Raw genomic sequence first — 24,473 nt, forward strand, 5'->3', positions numbered from 1 at the left:
TCATATATAAAAGTTTGGTGCAGAAAAAACATCATAAAAAGAGACAGAACAGTAGAAATATGGGCACGAGCTTCAAGGGAAGTGTACCCACAGAACACATATACAGAATACTGAAGAAATTGTTGCTAGGACTAATGACAGAAGAAGCAGAAGTTACATGGTTTTAAATTTATTTACCCCTCAGGACCATGTGCACCTACTATATCATTAAAAAACGCATAAACATTTATAAAAGTACAGCTTCAGACATGCAACATTCTTCTACATACATATATCTGATGGATTTTGATCAAATTCTTCCCATTCCCTCCCCTCAACTCCCTGTCTCTTATTTATGTGAGCACTGTCTCTCTGTGTCTCTGTCTCTGTCTCTTCTCTTTGTGTGTGTGTGTGTGTGTGAGAGAGAGAGAGAGAGAGAGAGAGAGAGAGAGAGAGAGAGAGAGAGAGAGAGATTTTAAACCTCTTCAAGTCCACTTAGTGCTGCCCCATATGCATGGGAATGGGACAATTTATAAGCAGCCTTTAAGTATCTGAATGCTTGAAGAGAACTGGCTCTCACTCCCCTAGAAATCAATTGCCAACACCCACTCAGCTACTGATTGGACTTCATGAACCATCCCCCATCTGTGCTGTCAATTGGTTTGTTATGCTTGAAGGCTATGTGCCTACAGTGACAGCTGACAGGAGTTTACATGTGCAGCTGTGTCTTCATGTCCAACAAATGTTTCATTTTAGACACTGACTACTTCTGACTCTTTTATTAAAATTAGGTGTTTATTTCATTTACATTTCCAATGCTATCCCAAAAGTCGCCCACACCCTCCCACACCCACTCCCATACCCACGCACTCCCACTTCTTGGCCCTGGCGTTCCCCTGTACTGAGGCAAATAAAGTTTGCAGGAGCAATGGGCCTCTCTTTCCACTGATGGCCAACTAGGCCATCTTCTGCTACATATGCAGCTAGAGACATGAGCTCTGGGGGGGGGGGGCAGGGGGAGTGGGTACTGATTAGTTCATATTGTTGTTGCACTTATGGGGTTGCATATCCCCCAGCTCCTTGGGTACTTTCTCTAGCTCATCCATTGGGGGCCCTGTGATCCATTCAATAGCTGACTGTGAGCATCCACTCCTGTGTTTGCTAGGCCCTGGCATAGTCTCACAAGAGAGAGCTATATCAGGGTCCTTTCAGCAAAATCTTGCTAGTGTATGCAATGGTGTCAGCGTTTAGAGGCTGATTATGGGATGGATTCCGGGGTATGGCAGGCTCTAGATGGTCCATCCTTTTGTCTCAGCTCCAAAATTTGTCTCTGTAATTCCTTCCATGGGTGTTTTGTTTCCAATTCTAAGAAGGGGCAAAGTATCCACACTTTGGTCTTCATTCTTCTTTAGTTTCATGTGTTTTGCAAATTGTATCTTATATCTTGGGTATTCGAAGTTTCTGGGCTAATATCCACTTAACAGTGAGTACATATCATGTGAGTTCTTTGTGAATGAGTTACTTCACTCAGGATGATGCCTTCCAGGTCCATCCATTTGCCTACGAATTTCATAAATTCATTTTTTAATAGCTGAGTAGTACTCCATTGTGTAAATGTACCACATTTTCTGTATCCATTCCTCTGTTGAGGGACATCTGGATTCTCACTAACCAAGAACATATCAAAAAAACCATCCATCCTAACCAAGTAGGTTTCATTCCAAGGATGCAGGGATGGTTTAATATAAGGAAATCCATCAATGTAATCCATTATATAAACAAACTCAAAGACACAAACCACATGATCATCTCGTTAGATGCTGAGAAAGCATTTGACAAAATCCAACACCCATTCATGATAAAAGTCTTGGCAAGATCAGGAATTCAAGGCCCATACCTAAACACCATAAAAGCAATCTACAGCAAACCAGTAGCCAACATCAAAGTAAATGGTGAGAATCTGGAAGCAATCCCACTAAAATCAGGGACTAGACAAGGCTGCCCACTTTCTCCCTACCAATTCAACATTGTACTTGAAGTCCTAGCCAGAGCAATTCGACAACAAAAGGAGATCTAGGGGATACAAATTGGAAAGGAAGAAGCCAAAATATCACTTTTTGCAGATGATATGATAGTATATATAAGTGACCTTAAAAATTCCACCACAGAACTCCTAAACCTGATAAACAGCTTCAATGAAGTAGCTGGATATCAAATTAACTCAAACAAGTCAATGGCCTTTCTCTACACAAAGGATAAACAGGCTGAGAAAGAAATTAGGGAAACAACACCCTTTTCAATAGTCACAAATAATATAAAATACTTCTGATTCTTGTAATCTAGATGTCTCCTTCAGAATGACCTGGGAGACTTGGGCTAAAGGTCTGATAGAGCTGGCCATTCCCTTGTCTCTTATTTTCTGCACCTTAACCAATTGTAGAACTGTATATTAATAACTATCTACTTCAAAAAGAAATGCCGCTGGTGAGGGTTGGGAGTAGCAATAATTGATTAGTATTGTTAAAGACACTTACCATCAAAATAGACTAAGTTCACTTCCCAGATCCCACATAGTCAGAGGTTAGGTCAGAAGATGTACATAAAAAATGCATAATTAAAAAATAAAAAGAGCCACATGCAATACTTAACAAAATAATACAAATAATTGCAAAAATAAAAAGGAATATGCTAAAATTTTCATATAGTACATGAAGCAAATATGAATAGAATCTAAGTATAGTTTCACACGTTTTATGATGCTATTTACCTTCATTCTATAAACACAATGAAAATAAACTCAGTGTTTACCTCATATGTTAAAAATCCACAGAGTAGCTTAGAAATCCCCAGAGCTCATGATGCTGTCTTCCTGTGTCACTCTCCAATCCCTATAAATAAAAGGAAGGTGAAAGAATATTCAGAGTAATATATGTTTCTATGGTGATTAACCATAAAATTTTATCATTGCTCCACAATGTCACTTAAAAAGTGCTTTCCAGTATATTGCTGTTATTGTGGATTTTGTTAAGCTGCATTGGGAATTATGCCTGTCTACGACTTCAAAGTCATGAAAATAGGGTCCAGATTATAAAGTACTACAAGGAAATCACACATTCAATTACATATTGTTTTATTAAGAAAGTGTTCTATTATGAAAACAAAAATTTGTTACCAAAGTGTTTTCTTACTCTTCACAAATTACTGCATAAATATTTTTTTCTCCATGACCTAGAGAGCTTTGTCTATGTATTTTTTACAATGATAATTTTAACTTGGCTTTTATCAAAAGTTTTCATTCATGTCCCCTAATTTCTATGTAGAAAATTTGTAAGATATAAAAACAATAGTCATCTTTCTGAAACTTAATTCACTTGCTGATAGATACTTAGCAATCTGCTTATCAAAACAGATAGTTCTCATTCCCTTCATTTATAAATTTCCTATAGGAAATTATAGAATGTCAAGAAAGTAGAACTAATAGGATAAAATAGAAGACAGTAATCTGCAGTAAGACTCCAATAATAATTCAAATTTAGATTTAATTTTCTAAAGGAGCAACCACTTAAAAACTACTTGCTACAAGCAAATTAAAGTGCTAATTAAGAAGCATGGAGTTTTGCTGGTGTCTGGTATTTTTCTGTACCTCCACTCACTTAAATACTATTTGTAGGAAGGGCAACATCCTCAGTTGGTAAAGGATTTTCTTCACAAATTGTAAGACCTCAGTTCTGATCATGAGGACCCATGTAAAAGAGAGGTGCTGGTATCTCCTATCTGTGACTTCAGTGCTGGCAGCAAGGAATGGGAAAGCAGCTGGATCCAATGTATTTGCTGGTTTTGCAGGCATTAGCTAAAATAGCAAGCTTCAGCAAGGTTCTATGAGAGACACTGTCTCAAAAATAAGATGAATATCAATAAGGAAAACACTCAATCTCTAGCTCTCATGTGGGTGACTGGTTCCTGGAGAGACTGTGAGTCTAATTGTAGAAGCAGGAGGAACTCAGTTTGCATGTCTATTTCTTCTAAAAACAATATATGTGCACAGTAACGTTTTGCCAACAACTGTCATGTCTTCTAGGTGACATATCCCAGCACAAAAACTCTAAGCTGCAGTTTGCATGTTCCAAAAGACAAAAAACTTTAGTTTTGTGATCATATTTAGATATCATAGAACTACATGAGGTATCACACAAATTTAATATACAAGACTGAATTGGGTAAGGAAAGATGTTTGTGAGGGAAGCTGTGATACATAGTCAAATCTTGTCAAAAATAAATTTAAAATATTTCACATATGACATCTTTATGATAGAAGGAACATGCATTAATATTCATAATTTTTTATCATGTCTTAATTTTCAGTAAGCAATCATTTTAATTTAGAGGCATTATGGTCTGACAGATGTAAAAATAAACAATGGTAATAAAATACATAATATAAATGCAAAGGAAGCAACAAGACTACAGGCATTAAACAAAAGTTAAGTTGGCAGCCTCTAAAGTTTAGAAGAGAAAGAAAAAAAACTGCATAAAATATGTTGAGGAGATCTAAATAAAAGCAAGGCGGTTTGAGGCATAGCTCCTCTGTGTCAGCCGAGGAGTCTCAACAGAGAACCCTTAGGTTTTTCAGTGGGCTGACAATGTACTCTGTAAGGAAACCCATTCTTAACTATGATTCCTGAGCAGTAAATCAAAGCTTTCAGTGATGTTATATCAGCCCACATTACAGAATAATGTGCAGGTTGAGAAGCCCACCCAGTAGGCAGTACTTTCTCATGTCAAACACACACTAGGTTTTTCCCAGTAAAATGATTTTTTTAAAGAGATTTATTTATTTATTTTATGTATGTGAATACACTGTTGCTGTCTGAAGACACACCAGAGGAGGGCATCCAATCCCAAATGGTTGTGAGAAATTCAACTCAGGACCTGTGGAAGAGCAATCGGTGCTCTTAACTTCTGGGCCATCTCTCCAGCCCCTAAAATGATTTTAAGAAAAGGGAGAAGGATGATGACAATCAAATATGTATACCTTCAGGGAAAATATGACAATCCAGTTTCATAAGCCTTGGTGGGTATAGTTTAACTGTTGGTCTAAGAGCCACTATAACACTGAGTAGAATCATATCTTTCAAATTCTGACAGAAATAAATAATTCAAGGTGAATGATAATAGTTAGAAAGAAAAAAATGGGGATAGAGGAGTCAGTAAATATCTCCAACCCATGTATAAAATGAAATATGTACAAATACTGAGCATGGCCAACCAAATCATACATGAATTAATTGCTTATATAAGAAACTATTGACAGCCAATTTCAGTCTTGATCATTCTATAGTGGTTACAATAAATAATGTTAAAGAAAACTGAGAGTATGGTTCTTGGAAAAAATTCGAAGAGTTAATAGTTTTCAACTGTAGCCAACTCAGACTTGGTTACTTAAAACAAAAAACCAACAGAGCTGGGCATGGTGGCCCACGCCTTTAATCCCAGCACTCAGGAGGCAGAGGCAGGCAGATTTCTGAGTTCGAGGCCAGCCTGGTCTACAAAGTGAGTTCCAGGACAGCCATGGCTATACAGAGAAACCCTGTTTTGAAAACCTAAAACAAAACAAAACAAAACAAAAACAAACAAACAAAGAGCCTCTATTTAAGAGGCTAGAGTTGTACACATGAATTTATACAATCAAAACTATTATTTTACTTATATTTTTATATATTATATATTATTTTACTAATATTTATATATATTATTTTACTTATTAAAGATAATGTGCAGAGTAATGATTACAGATACGCAAAATGTAACATTACTCAAAATGTAGTAAATGAATCTTTTAGGTTTATGGTAGTATATTAAAGGATATTTGAAAACAAGTGAACAATAACAACCTCCCTTCTCCTTTTAAGAGAAAAACACATATTACATGTTAATGTCTCCAGGTAAAGGGCCTATGGTTATGAATTTTATCTGTACACTTACATGTGATTCAGAAGGAAAAATTGAATGATGAACTTTAAAAAGCTGGAAAACTTTTCATAGCAAAAATCAACTCTTGCCTCTTCTTCTACACACACACACACACACACACACACACACATTTCTAGTGTAGGGCATAAGTAGAGAAATTGACATTTTGTTTCAGAGATGATTATGGAACAGAGATGTGAGTAGTGCATTCCTGAGATAAAGGAGGAAAGCTAACAGCACATGGGTATCTGAGAGCATCTTACTGGTCACAGCATCTCTAACAGCACATGGGTATCTGAGAGCATCTTACTGGTCACAGCATCTCTAACAGCACATGGGTATCTGAGGAGAATCTTACTGGTCACAGCATCTCTAACAGCACATGGGTATCTGAGAGCATCTTACTGGTCACAGCATCTCTAACAGCACATGGGTATCTGAGAGCATCTTACTGGTCACAGCATCTCTAACAGCACATGGGTATCTGAGAGCATCTTACTGGTCACAGCATCTCTAACAGCACATGGGTATCTGAGAGCATCTTACTGGTCACAGCATCTCTAACAGCACATGGGTATCTGAGAGCATCTTACTGGTCACAGCATCTCCAGGGAAGGTGCACTGACAGTAGAGGAGTTCAATATCCGCTGACAGAAGAGTTGCTCACTACATTTGGATGCACTGTACATTGGTGGTGCACCCTACATCAGTGTGCACACTACATTGGTGTACTCTCTACATTGGGGATGTATATCCCACTCACCAACAGATAAGTGGTAAAATGGCATCTACTACTTCGTCTCCACTTTTATTTCTTATCGTTTAAGCCACTCGGTAATTTGGAAAAGAGAAATGATGGACACTATAAAGGTAGACATGTTTCCCACTGCTTTAAAAACAGTATTTCAAGGACAGCAATATGGCTCAGTGGGTGAAGGGGTCTGACACCAAGCCCAATGACCTGAGTTAGCCCTCAGGACTCATGTAATGGAGAGAGAGAACTGAATCCATCAGGTTATCTTCTAATCTCCACACATGGGCCATGGCATGCTACTTGCACACACACATACACACACACACAAAACCAATACACATGAATTCAAACTAAATAAAATACAAATGAATTAAAACATTATTTAGTTTATTCAATACAAATTTGTCATAGGAAATACTTGGGATCATCTTACCTATCAGGGGCACATAAGGTTATACAATAATTGTCTCAAGATGATATATCCTTCAGTCAACACCATCTCCAGAGTACTGGAGGTAGATATCTATGGTAAAGGAACTAGTAAGAATACATAGGAAATTTAATGCAAGGGTGCTTCACCAAATTTGAAAACTACAATCAGTGCAGTAGACCAGACACAGATGATTTCATGTTTTATTACAACATTTGACAGTTTTTAAATAGGAGAAAATCTTGAATGAAAGCTTTCCCTTTCTTGTGCTTGGTGCTTTGACCCATTCTTAAAATAATAATTATTAATATGCAAGGCAGTTAAGTTACCTATTTAATACTAACCTAGAACATTTCTAAAAATCTAGTATTTTAAACAGGTAACATTCACATAATATTAAAAAGTTTAATTAATATGTCTAGCAAATTGATGTCATAGAAGCAATATTTCCAAAGAATGCAAATATTCACAATTGTTTTTCATTAAGATAGATAAAACTGAATATACTATTTCTTTCTTCTCAATGCTAGTGAGGCAAACATCTATGTAATACTCAACCAATACTACAAATTAAGAGTTTCATATTAAAAATTAAATTATAAAACTAATTGTAACATATCAGCCCAACTATAACTAGTTATCTACAGCAATGGAACAAAAGGAAGATAAAGAGAAAAATACATTCAGAGTTTTTGACTGGCTTACTCACTGGAAATTTTAATATTGAAAGCAAACATTTAGTTTAGAAAAGTCCAGTGACAGAACTGATGAATCCTTATAGATTCCACTTAAAGCACATTGCCAGAAGCCACATTGAAAGAGACTCTTGGACCTTTACTATACCCAATTCTACTTGAGTATGAAATTCACACTGCCTGTTCTTAAGTAGAAAAAAGGGAAACCTCAAACAGTTACTTTTTATTCTTCTTTATTTCAAGTTGCCTGGTTTTTAACTGCTTTGTTTGGGGACTCCCAGCAGAGCTACGAGGACTTCACTCCAGATTGCTTTGTGGCATACACTTTCTTTGTTCATGACTCTCTTAGAGATACACCTGCTAAGGATATCTACATTTTTATTTTCTTTAATCTTTCAAAACCCTAGAATGGGATACAATGCTCTGGTGTCTTTTTATTATGTCAATCAAGTTAAAACTTTATTCTGCCTAAACTTTTGAGAGTTGAACTTTGACTACAACCCTATGTTTTGCCACCAACCTACATGTTTTGTCTGGTATTAAATATATTTAAAGAATATATCTCCACATTATGAATGCTGACACACACATTTTCAAGCCCCCTAGTTACATAATAATTACTGAATAATTTCTATATGCTAAGCACTCTTCTTAACACATCAATTTCCCCAGTTAATTCTCAGATCAATGCAAAGACATTACTTTTTATTTCCACCATTAGCACAGAGGGATACAGCACAACTTCTAACTAAGGTATAGACAGATTTACTGAGCAAGTAACAGACCAAGGCTTGAAACAAAACATTGGTCTTTGGAACTTAAGTTATTAACAAGTGCTGTTTTTCCTAACCAATGGAAACCAGTGATAGCAACCTAATAACTGCACAGCTGATTTTTTGCCTTCTTAACCACAGTTCAACAACAAAACAACAACAACAGCCACAACAACAACCACAACCACAAAAATGAAGCCATAAATGAGCAAACAGGTTGCTAGAAGCAGTTTCATTAAAACAATGAAGCTGAGCTTTTCTGAAGATGTAAGCCATTCTTGCTCAGTCCATTCCCAGTGTCTAGTATTTTACTAAACCTGTAGCAAACCAAGTAAAATCACTGGTTGTATAAGTGACTTAATGAAAGAGGAAACATGGGAACTAGCAGCTTTGCCAGTCTTTCACCTGGAATGCTTACACATCTTACTCTCATCATCCAAGCATATCCGTGTAGGTTGGGAATGTTTTTGGAATGGATTCACACCTACTGCTCTTCACCTTCAACAACATTTCCCTGAGCACTGTCACATGTATTCTACTGGTCAGTCCATGTTCATAGTCATTTATGTCCTATGTTTGAACCACTTACTTAACTCTTCTAACAAAAAATCATTTTCAATATAGAATTATTTTATGTTTTGAACGAAAATCCCATAATAATTCCAGATAATTATAATGATTAGGATATTATGCAGTAATACTTAAGACTCTTTTTGGGAGGCTCCTCCTAGATTATCAGCCATGTCAAGATGAAACTGAGTATCTCCTTCCCAGCCACCAGATGTTAGAACCCAATTAAGCCATGGATCACAGCTTGTTCAGTCTGCTTTCTTATGGAACCCAGAACCACCAATCCAGGGATGGCACCATGCACAATGTGATGGGCCCTACATCCCAATCTTATGGAAGCATTTTCTCTATAGAGGCTCCCTTCTCTCTAAGGACTGTAGTTTGTTCCAGGTTGATTTAAACTGGCCAAAACACAAGTTTGTGGTACTTATAAGTGGTAGAAACCACAAACAGGATTTTCCCATGAATAAAGGTGTCTTGAACCATGGCAGAGTGACACTGCTGTTTTATAGGCCAAGAATAACTGAAGAGAAACACAAGTCTGTTTCAGGATGCATTGTAGATGTCAATCTCAGGATTCTCAACTTAGTTATTGTGAACAAAATTAGAGAAAGATAGTCCTGAACTGTCAGATACTACTGTATCTCAGTGTCTGAGTCCCAAAAGATGTAGCAGAATCTGGAAACTTTTCAGTCTCTCTAAAGCATATGACATCTGCCAACGTGTCAGACCATCTTTAAATAAGAAGGTAAAAAACCCAGCAACAAAGTACACAAGATTCAACACCATGTTACTCAATGTTGTGTCCTACAACACAAACACTCACATTTAGCTTGGAATAAACAGTGTACTAAGAGAAATAATGAGGAACTGCAGAATACACTAAGCTTTTGTCTAAGAGAATGAAGGAAACCAAGAATATGATAGGAACAGCTTTTCAAGAGTCATAGTCTGTCCTCACTGAGGATCTTCTACATCTGAGTCTCATCAAAAATAACTGTTCAAATGTAACAAATATGTCTTCAGACCTTGAATCCACAAATCAATCAATCAATCAATCAATCAATCAATCAAGTGAACAAAAAATATTTTAGTCCAGAAATCCCAATTCAGAAACCAGTGCCCCGTTTGGAGATGATTCTCCTTTCTGACCTCCCAGGTGCATATTGAACTCACCTCTGTGTTACCACTTCACATTGTGCCCACTCCAAGCAACCAGGTATGTTTTGGTTTATTTATGTAGTCTAGTTGTGCTTTATTCTTGCCCTTCACGTCCATTTTCTATATCTGAGACATAAAATTTTACTCTAGGATATTAATCAGGTATTACTTCTACATAGTTGACTTCCCTTCCCTTTGTCTTTTGGATATCAATTGTATTCCTTTTAGTGCCCCAAACCAAAAGTCACTGTTAATCCAATCACAGGTAATTTTTTGCTCCATTTTGCTGAAAATGCTACCCTAATTGTAAGGTCCTGACTGGGAATGTTTTTTGTTAAAACTATCTTTACTCAATCCCTTCTCTGGTCATTTCCAAATCTCTCTAGGTTTCCTTGTAAAAGCTACTTCTAATAAATGCATACTTCCTTCTGATTGGGAATGTCTTTTAGTATTTTACTATGTCTTCTTGAAGCTTTCTCCCTACTATTTCGCAGCACAATGTGATTTTGAACAGAGAATTTGCATCTAGTCTTCTTGAATTTGAATTCTGAATATGCTATCAGCTACTCTGAATGGCTTTTTGGAAATTTCTAGTGATTAGTGTATTCCAACTTCTTTTATTTATAAGAACATATCAAATTACTTACCTAAAGAGATGGATGTGAATAATAAATGAGTTAGTACATTAGGTACTTGAAATATATTACATCCCCAATAACTGTGAAATTCATTATTTGTGAAATTATATTGCCCTAAATAACTATTAGATAACATTTTTTGTTCCTCATAGCATGCCATGTGAGGTGAGCACCCACCAGCTTTCCTGGTTACCAAAAATATGCTATAAAGGAAGCATTCCAGCAAGTATTTAATGCATAGGTTGACTCAGTATATGAGTCCACCCATGAATAGAATTAAAGAGACTTTTCAAGGAGAATAAAATACGTACCATATATTTTAGGAAAAGTAGGTCTTTAAGACATATAAATTCACACAATAATTAAAATTTGATTCACTGTTTTGAAGGTTCGCTGGGTATAAAGAAACTATTGCTAATGTATCCATGCAACTCTGTCAATTAAAAATTCTTAAGAAAATTTCTTAGCCAGTTTCTTGTTATCTTGCATTAATATTTTTTTAAAATTTCTGACTTTAAAATTTTTGATGGCCGAGTGTGGTGGTTCATGCCTTTAATCCCAGCACTCGGGAGGCAGAAGCAGGCGGATTTCTGAGTTCAAGGCCAGCCTGATCTTCAAAGTGAGTTCCAGTACAGCCAGGGCTATTACAGAGAAACCCTGTCTCGAAAAAAAAAAAAAAATTGATGACTCTCAGGAAAAATTGATTTAATGTTCCTGAGTTTTATGAAGGCTCTTCACTATTCTCAAAGTTAACATAAAGTTTCCTCAGGGTAAACTTACTCCAGGCAACTCTTAAGAACCTAAGCTTCCACCAACTCACCCTCTTCTGTCATTCTGATTTCCCCGAAATGCTCTTCTAAAACATGTGGTCTTCTACTTCACAATCAGTTTAGTGGATGACTTTAAGAAACGTATACGCCCTACCTAATGACCCAATGTGTATGTGACTCTTATGTTGAAGAATTATATTAGAGACCTATTATTCACAAGTTTTAATTTTAAATACTCTATTGAGATATGATTACCATGTAAAAGTTTGTATATTTAATGAGCAAATCTGTGGTGGTTTGAATGAGGAAGATTCACCACAGCTTCATGCATTTGAACTCTTGGCCTACAAATGGTGGCACTTTGTGGGGAGGTTGTAGAAACTTTAGGAATTGGAGCATTGCTGGAGTAAGTATGCCACTGTGCTAGGGGCAGTCCATGAGAATTTAGAGCATTATCCAGCTTCCAAAGTGCTCTGTGTTAAAGTAAAGGTGTGATTCCTCATTGTCTTTCTCTGGACACATGCCACTATCCCTTTCCTTCCGTTACTGTCCTTTCCTCTGGAACCATAAGCCAAAGTAAGCTTTTTACCTATTGATTTTGATTTGATGTTTTATTACTGAAGCAAACAACTAACCAACAAAAACATAAACACTTTGGTATACAAATGTGAAACAATCAATACACCACACATATACATATATTAACTCCTACTAGTAATAATTCATGGCCTTAAAATCTTTATTTCAGTATATATTTGCAGAAAAAAGGCAGAAAAATTCTGTACAATAAAGATTCTGGGTTGCTTTGCTTTTATTTCTTCAGGGATATATTCATATGATTCTTCATGTTTTTAACATTTTATTTGTAATTGTTTTAATGAAATGAATACATTATATCATATTGCTTTTATATAAGTCCATATCATACAATAGTTAATTGGACCTAATTAACATTGACTGTCCTTCACCAATTTGCAAAGAATACTTTACACTCAGGAATTTTTGAGAAAACCATGCACTGTTACTGATTGAAGGTATGCTTCTTTGTTTGTATCAATTTTACCTACTGCTTCTATTCAGATGGAATCTTGTGCTCTTGACCATCATCCCCACAATGTTCTCCTGCCCCCAAATCTCTGATGAAAACAATGTGAGGTTGCTGGTAACCAAGATACCCACCATATCTTCTAACCCTCTAGCATTGGTAACCAGCATTCCCACAATGCTCTTTCCATCCTAAGTTTGTTAGACTATAAATGTATCTTTCCAAGACTGATTTATTTCATTAAGCTTAATGTTATTCATGTTCATCTATATTGTGGGAAATTACAGTGGCAGAATTTTGCTTCTCCTTTCCTTTCCATTCTTTTTTCATGACTCTCTCTCTCTAGTTTACTTACAAGCTAGACAGGGTCTCATGTACTCCAGCTTTCCTTGCAAATGACTTCTACCTCAGAACCATCTTCCAAATGTCGAAATTAGAGATAGTAGCGGCATGGAGCATTTTGTCAAGACAAAGTGTAGAGCAGAGACTGAAGGAAAGGCCATCCAGAGACTGCTCCACCTGGGGATACATCTCATATACAGCCACCAAACCTGGACATTATGTGGATGCTAGGAAGTGCTTGCTGAGAGAAGTCTGATATGACTTTCTTCTGAGAGGCTCTGTTAGAGCCTGACAAATACAAAGAAGGAAGCTCACAGCCAACCATTGGACTCAATTCGGTGGGTCCCCAGTGGAGGAGTTGGAGAATGGACAGAAGGAGCTGCTGGGGTTTGCAGCCCTATGGAGGGAGCAACAGTGTTAACAGGCCAGACCTCCCAGAGCTCCTGGGGACTGGACCACCAACCAAAGAATACACATATAGTGACCCATGGCGCTGGCCACATATTTGGCAGAAGATAGCCTTGTTGTACATCGGTAGGAGGAAAGGCTCTCGGGCCTGAGGGTGTTCAATGCCCCAGTGTAGGGGAGTGCCAGGGTAGGAGGATGGGAGTGGGTAGGTGGGGGAGTACCTTCATCGAGGCAGGAGAAGGGAAAAGGGGGCTTCCGAAGGGGAGACCTGGAAAGGGGAGAACATTTGAAATGTAAATAAAGAAAATATCCAAGAAAAAATGAAGTAAAAATATGATTGAAAAGTTAAAAAACATTGACTTTTCTTCACTCTAAAGCAAAAATTGTAATTTTTTCTCTCTTCCTCTTTGTGTGTGTGTGTGTGTGTCTTAGAGAGTAAATGTAAACGTAACCCTGTTTTATAATAGCTTAATTTTCTTCTTGATTTTCTATACTTAGTGGGGGCAGAAATTGGGTAATCCATAAAATCCTAAAATCTTATAGCTGAATATCACATAGAAAGATACCAAGCTTTATGTCTCCTTGATATAATTAATAAAGGCATCGTCAGTGTTCTTAAGTCTGTATAGACTTACGTCTATGTAGCATGTGCTAAGTGTAAGGTAATGCAAAGGCTTGACCAGATGAGGTTTTTAAGGGCAATATCCATTTTACAAAATTAAACAGCTGACATTTTGTAGGCCCAAAGGCTCTGGTACTGTGCATATTATTGATTAAAGTGATATTTTAAAGTTACTATGGTGCAAACAAGCTCATTGAAATAGAAAACTCCATTTTTTGTTGTTTTTTTTTTTTTAATAGTTTTAAATTAGAACACTGACAGTACAGATGTTTGAATACATCACCATTTGAATGTTTATATTGATATTCAAAGGTTCTTAACTAAGATTTTGTTCCTTAGAGTACCATCTTGAGGTGGTTTTAAGACGACTTAGATTAGAAAGCAGTAGGATGGGCACCGGCTGATGGACCTTTGGCCATTTTCTATCTGTGCAGAATAAATACATTTTAGGCCCAGCCCTAAAGGCTCCTCCTCTCTAGACATGATGACAGGCTCTGAATGTAGCCCAGTCTTATTTAACAGTTTAGAAACTTGAATTTTCTGGAACATAGTCTTTCCTGGGTTTATGTCAAAGCAGGATGAATTCTGCTAATCTGTCCCAATTATCAGTGCATCCAAATATACAGTTCCCAGTGTGGATCCTTTAATCACTATGACCTGTATTGTTTCAAATGACAAAGATGTATCCTTTCAAATCATCTGCCAATTCACATCTTCTGTAGCCTTTGTAATAAGGAGTCAATTTAACAAAGGCAAGTAGTCATACTGCCTATACCAGGAGTAGACAACTTGGAATAATGACAAGAATGCACCTGGACAACATTAAAATAAAATGTAATTAGAAACCATAAGCAGTTTGTGGAAAACGGTTAGATTACATAGTATAAGAAAACCTTATTTATACTAAGTAAAATTTAACCTTGTATTTATGGTTGAGCACAGCTTTTGCATAGGAAAATAAATATGAATATATTACACCGAGAATGCTACAATATCGCAGGAAGGCATTTTAAATATTTTAAATATGGTTTCCTCATTAATAGCTTTATTCTAAGCAAATAATATTCACTGTTTTTTAAATAAACATCTCAGTCAATTCAACTCCCTCTCTTTCTTTCTCTCTTTAAAATGTTGTAATTTACAAGTGGCTCAGTCATTCATATTAATGATACATGCATTTTGCACATGTACCCATTAGAGTCAGTGCAGACCTAATGTGAATATGTATATGTAAGTGTAATGTGTATGCAAATACTACTGTTTTAATATGAAATAATACATTATTTGTTTATATATATATATATATATATATATATATATATATATATATATAGTGTGTGCATCTGTTTATTGTTGTGTGTACATGAGTGCTAGTGTAGACATGAGTATTGGATTCTCTGGAAGAGCGTGGTTCTCCTAACCACTGAGGTCTATACCCTTATGGTGAGACTTTATTTATTTTTAGTGGACTATTTGCAACTTAAAATATTTGATATTAATTATATTCCCTATCTTTAACACAATATGTTGTAACATAGCGTTACTATAGTGATATTTAATTATTATGTTCAAAATCAAAGGTTTAAACATTTCCTGGTTATTTACCAGCATGGGCTGACCCTGTGGATGGCAAAGTGGGGTCCACTAAACCAAACCTTAAACTAAATAAAGTGATTAGAAATCCTTTAAAAATGACATCATAGAGTAGTTTTCTAAGATTTGTGGCTATATTGCTATTCCTTAAAACAACTGTAGACTTGCTCTTCCTATTACATGCGTGCTACCCTTCATGCACATGCTGATGAACACTGGGTTGATACATGTGAATACAAGGTATATCATTATGACCTCCTTTACATTGCCTTAATAATTCACTCTGTGATTTCAGCTCCTTAGTCCCTCAAATAACATCTGCCATGACAAAAGGGAGTAGTGGGGAGGAAATACTTCTCAGTCAAGCAAGCACTGAGCCGAGAACAAGCTTGGAAGTTATCAAAACAAAGCTTCACAAGTTTGGAATAAATTAGCTTGCTTGGGCAAAACCTGAATAATGTGTCTGTGTTTTGTCAGTGCCTAAACATAATCTATTTGCCTCAGGCTCTTTCTAGACCTCAAATCTCATGCTGTCACTGTTATCTGTTACCACAGTGCTTTAAATGGAAAGTGTCACTGCTTCAGGTGACACAGTTTCACTAAAGGAAATTGCCCAAGGAAGAATGCAGGTGTAGCTGCCATTCAAAAGCCTAGAAGGTATGTTCTTCATTAAAAGAAAAAATCACTTAAACAATGGGAACTAATTATCACATTAATTTATCGTCAACACAAGGAAGTACCAGCAGGCAGATACACCAACGTTTGTGTCAACTATTGAGCAAGCAGAATAAAAACGAATCTGGAAAGTCACCTTCATGCTACTACACAGGTTCTGCTAGGGCCACAGCCAAAGCTCTGTTTTGTACTTTCAATATTATACACAAGAGTTTGTACCATAGTAGGCTCCATTCTCACAGACTATTTTCATTTAGCCATTATGTGGGAGAACAACTCTAAGGCTACCCTGATGAATCCTCCTTTGTTGTTGGTTGGGATCAAGGCTTTTTTGATTGTAGAAGAAATTTGAGATTGGGTTTGTCTGATAGATTCTTTGGAAAATGATGATGGTATATAAATGCATCATTTTATGATACTGTTTTACAATATGAGCTGCACTGCCATATATGAGGAGAGCACACTTGACAGGGAATATTAGGTGTTGTTTGGAATTTATGAGTTCTCTTCCATACCTTAACATAGTCAATAGAATCTTAAAATCTCTCCACTTACTACAACAAAACCAAGATCCTGAATCTTGCAACTCAAAGAAATTTAATTTTATAACCAAGCAAGTGAGTTCCAAATGGGTCTACTTAATCTGAGCTTTCAGGTTAAGAGTAGAGTCTGGGTTGGGTTGTTGATCAGTATATCAGTATTTGCATAGCTTGTCTCTTGTTTAAAAAAAAAAAAAAAGACTAGGGGGATGTAGACCAGTAATTCTGTACTTGCTTAGCATGGATAAGATCCTTGTTTAAATCCCAGTTTTGATACATACACACAAAAATACATACATACATACATACATACATATATACTACATACAGTAGATACATACATACATAGTATGCATGTATATAATATATTTGACCAGGAATGGTGGAACACATATATTTGATGAGTAGTGGCAATCACCTTGACAGAATCTAGTATCACCTGTGAGTCAGGCCTTTGAATATATGTGGGAATTGTTTACATTGCATTACCTGGGGCAGGGAGATCTGTCCATTTTAAGTGGCACCATAACTTGCATGCTCTAAGTGGCGAAAATAAGCTGAACTGAAACGTGCATTCATTGATCTATGCTTTCTAAATGCAAATGCAATGTGACCAGCCTGAAACTCCTACTATCCTGACTTCAACTGGCACAATCGACCTTATGCTTACACAGTGAGCTAGAATAAGCTGTTTCTTCCTTAACTTGTTTTTGTCAGAATATTTTATTACAGCAAAAGGAAAAGAAAGTAATAAAGCTATAGTAATACAACCAGGATAATAACATGAATAAAATCTACTCATTCAAATTTGTTTCTGTGTTCTATATTACTGATGTGATATAGGTTATATTTGATATGGGATCCAGAGTTTAAATCTATTCCCCACTCAATGGATTTCAAGGCCAGTATGAAATCATGCCTCAATAAAATCAAACATCCAAATCAACTAAACAACAGAAACATAGCCAAACCAACATGTAGCCTTGCATGAAACTGAGTAAAGGAGAAGGTTAGGCTTGACCTATATTTTGGACTTAACACAGAGATAAAATTACCTGTTGTTTTAAGCTGAAAGATTTGTGGGAATTATATAGTGACAGGACACTAGCATACAGTATATCAAGAAAAGGCAGTATAACCTTGGGCTAATAACATTATTATTTGCCTATTGCTCGAGCTCTATTTTTTCTTCCAAATCCTCTTTACTCAGGTAATTGTCTATATATTTCATTCCATCACTTAACCTCTGAATTGTCATCTGGTTGTTTTGACCTCTCCATCCCTACCTGCTGCTGTTCTTGTGTGTTAGGCCTCATCATTTCTTAATAGGAAAAAAAATCTGAAATCAGTTTCTAGAACACTTTCATTTAATAATCTTTTTCTAAGAGACACCTACAGAACTACAGAACAAGAAAATGTATAATGTCTTTGAAATTCCCCTTTTAAAAAATATTTTTCCCAATTGATGTCACATTTCCCAATGTGTAGCTCAATTTTTTGGCCTTTACATCCCTTCTTCATTTTCTACTCCTGCAGCTGGCAGGGGAAGGGGGTGGGGAGAACCTTTAGAAAGTCCCAGAGACCTGGGATCGGAAGGCTTCCCATACTCAACGTGGGTTATGTGAAACAAAATGCCCAAACTGCCTCTAGAGTTATGGTGATACCAGCCTAGCTTCAAAACATTTGACCTCATATTTTTCCCGTTTCAAAGAAATGCAGGAACAAAATGGAACAGAGACTGAAGGAATGGCTGAACAGTGACCTGGGCAACTTCTCACAGGTGGGCACCAATACCTGACATGTTACTGATCCTATGTTGTGGTTGCAGACAGGAGCCTAAAATGTTGTCATCTGGGAGGCTCTACCCAGCAGCTGACTGAGACACATGTAGATACTCACATTCAAGCATGGAAGAGTTAGGGATTGAAGATTGAAGAAGCTGAAAAGAATGACTACCCCAGAGTAAGACCATGATTATCAACTCACTTGAACCCCTAGGAGCTCCCAGAGACCCAGCCAACAACCAAAGAGCATACACAGGTTGGTACAAGGTCCTGGCACATGGAAAGCAGAGGGCTAACTTTTCTGGTCTTAGTGGGAGAGGATGTGCCCACTCCTGTAGTGACTTGGTGTCCTAGGGTAAGGGGATCAGTGAGGGAGACACACCCACTCTGAGACAAAGGGGTAAGGGTTGAGGGGAAAAACTCTGTGTGTGGTGGGGGGGAGGGGGTCCTGGAGACAGGGCAACAGTTGGGATGTAAATAAAAAAAATTAAAAAGCAGAACCTTTCTAATGCCACTGAAATCTTGAGAGCTTCATAACTACTTGTTTCCTATAGGTGATCAACCATAATATCAAAGCCATATTTGCCTTTTAAAAGAGACTTATAGTGACTCACCAGTAACATGAAGTGATTTTCCTGACCCTCTTTCTTTTAGATAGCATTTTTTCCTGCCTAACTCAGAGTCACTGATAATGCAAAAGAAGTGAGACAGAAGAAATTTCCTGTCACATCTACAATTCCATCATAGCCCAAGAGTTTCTTCTGACCTGTTCACTTGTTTGATTGTTGTAGTGTTATTTATACTAAATTTATCTATCTATCTATCTATCTATCTATCTATCTATCTATCTATCTATCTATCTATCTATAATTTATTTTCTGTACAGGTATTTTACCTCCATGTATGTCTATGCCACATATGTGTGCTTGGTGCCTAAGGCCAGAAGAAGACATCAAATACTCTGGATCTGGAATTATAAATGTTTTTGAGCTGTACCATGTAGCTGCTAAGAACTGAGTCTGGGTTCTTTGGGGCAGGTCCTTCAGTATGTTTTCACTGCTCCATTCTGCCATGTTCTCTGCTTCCTGCCTGCTACAACTTGACCAGCTACCGCATGTTCCTGATAAGTTACTACTGCTCCTAAGTCTTTCCTAGCACAATGAACCTAAATCCTCTAGACCTGTAAAACAAACTGCATCTTCCCTCCTCTAAGTTGTCAGTGTTTGATACTTTGCCAGAGAAATTAAAAAGTACCTAATACATTAATGTGTCAATTGTCTTTTAAATGACATATAGTTCATTGTCATCTCACTCAGCTTCTGGAATTTTATTTTATTTCTCATTCACAAACATATATACAGCTTTTCAAAATTAGGTACTTTAAACACAGCTACAGAATCTAAAGATTATCTTGCATCAGGATTACATTTTACATGTGATTTATATTGGTATGTTTTTAGCTTTGATATTCCTTATGTTGTAAGCATCTAAATAGAAGATATATATTTAAAGCAGAATATTTGAAATGATTTCTCAGTACCCTGCTTCTATTATTTGGCTGATCGCTATGAAGATTTGTTTTCATTGAATTTGTCATTAAGCCCATCATCTGTTAGGCATTTAAGAGGCTGGGACTTAAAACAGTTACCAGTCTGGCTATACGGGTATATCAGTAGGCTATGCCAGTGATAATGATATTACCACAGGCTTACTATATGAAACGAGAACGTCAAAAAGCATTCTGTGAAGCTATCCATTCTGTCATTAACACCAGAATCCAATGACAGTCTTCATTACAAGCCAACTTTGAATTTTGCCAGAGTAAAATAATATCCTATCAAAGCTGATTCATGGAGACTAATATCAATCGTCTGTTTTTCACACTTGGGCAAGTGAAACACTATAGCTTGTAAAGGCTAATAATACGGTAGGTAAAATAATTACTTTCTTAAAATGTAATGTTTTGATTTATAATATTAGTTTTATACCTTGAGTTAATGATTCATTAAATGTCTTCCACATTTGGTGGCAATATAATTTCTATTTTCTTTCACTACAACATAACATTCAGTTATATACATTTTCAACAAAGCAATGCTTTTGATCCAACTGCCACCAACTTCAGGATGCCCATCCAGTGCTTTGTCAAGTATCTAGAGTACCCTTTACCCTGGGAAAATTCAGTGAACTACAGAATGTGGAATGATTGAAGGTAAGAGCCAGAGGACAAGGGCATCCCCTGTGATTAGTGTGCCCTCTGTAGATGACAAAAAAACTGCACCCATGGAATGTCAACAGTATGATTACCTAAACAAGGTGTGACCAATGACAACACCAGCTGACATGCCGTCATGGACTGGAGAAATTTTGCCAGACCCTACCCCCAAATGAAGATCTATTAACAACGGATAGATTCTGAGTGGGGAAAAATCAGTTTTTCCCAGAGATGAATAACCTGATAGATTATCTAATCCCAAGCAGTCAGCCTTAAAAAATTTTGAATACACATGGAGGGACCCATGGCCCTGGCAGAGGATGGCCTTGTTGGACATCAGTGAGAGAAGAGGCCCTTGGGTCTGATTGTGTTCGATACCCCATTGTAGGAGAATGCCGGGGGGGAGGGAGACAGGACTGGGTGGGTGGGTGGGGAACACCCCCATAAAGGCAGACCCAGGTGTGGATGGGATAGGGGGTTTCAGAAGGGGAGACCTGGAAAGGAGAAAACATTTGAAATGTAAATAAAGAAATTATCCAATATAAAAATATTTACATATGAACAACACTAAATGGGCCCAACAAGTTATATTTATACTTCTCCATATAACTAATGAAATAATATATATTAGTATATGTTAGTATAGTAGCATATAACTATTAGTATATTAGTGTATTAGCATAGTAGTATATAACTAACAAAATTATCTCAATATAAAAATATTTACATATGAGCACACTAAATGGACCCAACAAGTTATATTTATACTTCTCCATATAATTAATGAAATAATATATATTAGTATATGTTAGTATAGTAGTATATAACTATTAGTATATTAGTGTATTAGCATATTAGTATATAACTAATGAAATTATCTCAATATAAAAATATTTACATATGAGCACACTAAATGGACCCAACAAGTTATATTTATACTTCTCTAATAACTAACGAAAAATAATAATATCTAAAATGAAGCCACTCTTTGGGAAGAAATGTGGGATCAATGGGAAGAATGTGGGAAGAGAGGGAGGTGCGTGTAAAAGGTACTTTTCCTGCCATTCATTTATAATTCAGCTCTGAGTCCAAAAACATGAATTGGACAATTTCTTTTTAATTCTGTGAGGTGTATTTTATGGCACATAATTTGTTCTATTTTGGTGAATACTTCATATCATCAACCAAAAGTGTTGCTGGATGAAGCCTCAGTAGCTAGAAATTATAATTAATTAACTGCAGATGCTTCTGAGTTCAGGTGCACCAGCAGATCTTCATATTTATTTTCTGTTTATCACTGAAGAAAGGGTATTGAACGTTTAATAAGTTATTTTTCTCATGTTAAATTTTTTTTTTTAATTTTAGGTTTACTACTTCACTGGCTGCCCTGAACTTGGCAGTGTGTATTTTGAAATCTCAAATCACTTACAAATATCACTTAGAGAAACTATAATAACCAAAGTCCTTCCAATGCTCTTCTCTTATGTCACTTATATCATTCAGTTTATTTATATATGATACATAGACAACAGATAATTTTGACATTATTGTGAATTATCAAAGGGTACAGCAGCAAAAATAAAGTTGTGATTTTTTATTTCATTTTTTTCCTTTCTAATATTATTTCTTCTTACATAGAGAGGAGTCATTGGCTCATTTCAAATAAATATTTTGCAAAGCATATCTATTGACCATATGATCCTCAGTTTTTACTTGTTTGTGGAAAAGCCCTAGTGTGGGAGAGACTTTGTTCCTTCTTCATTGTCTGAAGCATGCAAGTGGCACATACTTCATACATGATGTAAGCCTTCTACCCCAAGCTCTACCACCAGCCTTTCCACTCCTCTGAAATACAGTGTCACAGAATGTGGAATGCTTTGCTAGTGTGCTACATGTTCACCTATACCTGGAAACACTTCATCCTATTCTCTTTTATACTTATGAGGATCAATTCACTTCTCATGAAGCATATTGGCTTTTTCCTAATATCTTTCAGTACTTGATATGTTATGTGTGGAGATGAAAAGATGGCATTTTGAGCTGTATGTTTTAGGTTAGTGGATGTGTGGCAGTTTTGTTTCTTTTATTTTGCTCATAGTAAATTAAATTAATCTTAATGATATGGTACTCTTTACAATTCTTGGTTAAGTTTCTGACACTGACCTGAAGGAAAGTCGATCAATACTCTCTTCTACTGACTTTTTTCTCTTCCCTCTTCCTCTGGTAGTCATGGTATATGTATATTTTACACTATTTTTGATTGTCCCACAATTCTGGAATATTAGAGCCTGATGTTTTTAGTCTTTTTCATATTTAGACTTTTCTATTACCAATTCCTGAAGCTGCCTTCTTTACTTTTCAAACACAACTAATCTATAAGTAAAGTCAATAGATACATTTTTTTACTTTTACTATGCCTTTTTTTCTTTCATGAATTTGTTCTTCAGTAAAAGATGCATCTCTCTCTGGCCTGGTGACCCAGTGGAGGAGGCTGCTCCCCTTTTTCAGAGGAAAAAGGGAGGTAGGAATGAGGTGAGGATCTGCATGGGAGGTGTTGGTAAGGGAAAGTGTGCTGATAGTGGGATGTAAACTGAATACATTAATTAATTAATCAATTAATTAATTAAAACCCAAAAATAAACAAACAAAAAGTGGCATCTTTCTCTTTATTTCCCCTGTCCTTACAAATTGTCTATTTTTAAAAAAGCCTTTAGTATATTAATTGCAGTTTAAAAAGGAAGATTCTGGTATGAAAATTTCAATTTGTTGTCATATCTGAATCTAGTCCTGCAGTTTTCAGTTTCTTTAATGTTTTCCATATTAATCAGCTATGTAAGTAGGAATAATAGATGCTACCATATTAGCTTTATTAAAGCGAATGTTAAGGTAGGGAAAAGAGAATTACAAGTGTATGGTATGATTTTATAATCTCAGTGTCTTAGTGATCTTGTTACCGGGAGCTGTGGGCTCCACAGTACTTCACAGTCCCCTCTTTAGTGGTGCAAATGGCTAGGGCGCCTTGATTTGCTCATTTATTTTCTTAATGCACAAAGCTAGAGGCAGGTAGAGGTGGGGTATTGCTTTCCCTTGAACAGTCTGACAAATCCTCAGTAAGTTAAGCTCTGATGAAAGGTTTTCTCTTCTAAGTGTAGATCCTGTTAGTAAGGACAGAATGCTCTGCTCTATTTAAAAATGGCTAATCTTTCCCAATTCCTGCCTTAAAAAGAAAATGAATCCCCACTGAACATCAATGAGCAAACCTAGTAAGGATTAAGTAGATAAAATGGGGGTGGTAGGTCCTCCATGCTCCATTGTAAGAAATGTTAACCCTCAAGTGTTAGACTGGTTCTCACAAAACCTCCATGGGCTTTGCAAAGACTAGCTACATTTTTCTGCCAGAGACTGGGTTTAAAAAAATTAGTGTTTATGGGTTTCTGCTGTATCCCACCTGATAGCTTCTTCTGTGAGTTCAGTTCTGTCAGATCTAGACAGAATTTTTAAATGTATTAT

At 36.4% G+C, this 24,473-nt stretch overlaps 1 protein-coding gene and 1 pseudogene across 14 annotated transcripts in view; one reads left to right on the forward strand and one right to left on the reverse strand.

The window, feature by feature from the left end:
* The window catches only part of Lingo2 (leucine rich repeat and Ig domain containing 2), a 1,254,967-nt gene that overhangs the window by 737,942 nt on the left and 492,552 nt on the right, over positions 1–24,473 (reverse strand). For all 14 annotated transcript variants that reach the window (XR_001784140.2, XM_017320198.2, XM_030253527.1 and 11 more), the window contains one exon: positions 2,788–2,867. The gene's annotated coding sequence lies outside the window, so the exon portion shown is untranslated. The remainder of the gene's footprint in view (positions 1–2,787; positions 2,868–24,473) is intronic.
* On the forward strand, positions 9,589–10,165 carry Gm12370 (predicted gene 12370; annotated as a pseudogene).

The sequence above is a fragment of the Mus musculus genome, chromosome 4, assembly GCF_000001635.26.
Source record: "Mus musculus strain C57BL/6J chromosome 4, GRCm38.p6 C57BL/6J".
NCBI classification, from domain to species: Eukaryota; Metazoa; Chordata; class Mammalia; order Rodentia; family Muridae; genus Mus; species Mus musculus.